The sequence below is a fragment of the Tupaia chinensis genome, unplaced genomic scaffold, assembly GCF_000334495.1.
Source record: "Tupaia chinensis unplaced genomic scaffold, TupChi_1.0 Scaffold144642_1, whole genome shotgun sequence".
In the NCBI taxonomy this organism is placed as follows: Eukaryota; Metazoa; Chordata; class Mammalia; order Scandentia; family Tupaiidae; genus Tupaia; species Tupaia belangeri.
The window spans coordinates 701,124-702,828 of record NW_006204503.1 but is presented as its reverse complement, the minus strand read 5'-3'; the positions used below and the strand labels follow the sequence as shown (position 1 = coordinate 702,828).

The following is a 1,705-nucleotide window of genomic DNA, read 5'->3' as shown; positions in this document are numbered from 1 at the left end:
ATATGGTTTTCCCCAGCATGAATGAAGTGCATATCAGTCAAGATAGAGATATTATCATATACGTTATCAGCAAATAACTTGTACTTTTGTGTCAATTAAACATATTATTTGTTTTTTTTTCCCCTGTTCCCCCCTTGTCTTTTTTTTTTTTATAACTGAGTAGTATTCTATAGAGTTTATCTGCCATATTTTTTTCAATCCAATTATCTATTTTTGGGCATTTGTGTTGATTCCATGTCCTAACAATTGTAAATAATGCTGCAATAATTGTGGATGTATAAGTGTTTTCCTGACTGAAGGTTTTCCTATTCTTCGGGTACGTAAGAGTTGAATTACTGGGTCATATGGTAGTTCTATGGGGGTTTCTGAGGAATCTCCACATCATTCTCCATGGTTGTATTAATTTACATTCCCACCAATAGTGTAGGAGAATTCCCTTTTTACCACAGCTTCGCCAGCATTTATCATTCTTTCTTTCATTTTCTTTTTATTTTAGTCATTCTGACTGGGGTTAAGTGGTTTTGATTTGCATTTTCCTCATGATAAGAAATGTTGAGCATGTTTTCATATACTTTTTGGCTCTTTGTGCATTTTCCTTGGAGAGTTCTCTGTCTAGTTTATTTTCCCATATTTTCATTGGATTGATTATTTTTTAGGGGGTAAGCTGCTTAAGTTCCCTGTATATTCTGGTTAGGAGTCCCTTATCTGAGGTATAGTTTACAAAAATATTCTCCACTCTGAGGGTTGTCTTCTCTAATTATTGTTTCTTTTGCTGTGAAGAAGCTTTTTAACCTAATGTAGTTCTACTTGTCTATTTTTTGGACTATTGTCTGTGTTTTGGGCATCTTCTTTAAGAAGTCTTTGCCTACTCCAAGGTCTCTAGGACTTTTCCTTATGTTTTCCATTAGTAGTTTTAGAGTTTTAGTTTTTTATTTGATTACTTATTTGCTTTTATTTATCATTATTATTATTGTTTTAATTTGACCAGAGAAAGGGAAAGGGAGAATTCAAGCCACCATGTGCAAAACTTGAACCACAGTCAGCCATGTGGGAGTCCAGTGCTTTAACAACCACGCCACCTGCTGGCCCCTATAGTTCGAGACTTTATGTTTAGATCCTTAGTCCATTTTTAGTTGATTTTTGTTAGTGGTGAGAGACATAGGGGTGTAGTTTCATTCTTCTGTGGGTGGATATCCAGTTTTCCCAGCACCATTTGCTGAAGAGATTTTCTTTTTCGTACTGGATTTTCTTGTGCCCTTTGTCAAGGATCAGTTGGCTGTATGTTTTGGGTCTTAATTCTGTTGCATTGGTCTCCCCAAAATATGGAACATTTCACAAATTTACTCTGGGCAGGGGCCATGCTAACCTTCTCTATTTCATTCCAATTTTAGTTTATGTGCTGCCAAAGAGAGCACAGATTCTCACTGTCGTATAAGGATCAGTGATTTGTCTTCTTAGCAATCAATACAGTCCTTGGTGTGGGTTTCCTTTCTTGCTTGTGATGCTTCATTCAGAACTACTTCCCAGAGGTTCACAGTGTTTGACCCAGCATGATGGGATCCTATATAACATTGCACTGGCCCAGGGAAACCACTTAAAAGCAAAGAAGGTGTGGCAGTAGACTCTACCTTGCATCCAGTCATCCTATTACACTCCACACCACCCGGAGGCATTTGACCTAATAAAGTAATGAAATGGTCTTTTG

The 1,705-nt window shown here is 37.0% G+C and overlaps 1 pseudogene; it reads right to left on the bottom strand.

Annotated features, from left to right (window-relative positions):
• Window positions 1–1,316: 1,316 nt before the first annotated feature.
• On the bottom strand, window positions 1,317–1,415 carry LOC114005842 (uncharacterized; annotated as a pseudogene).
• Window positions 1,416–1,705: the final 290 nt, after the last annotated feature.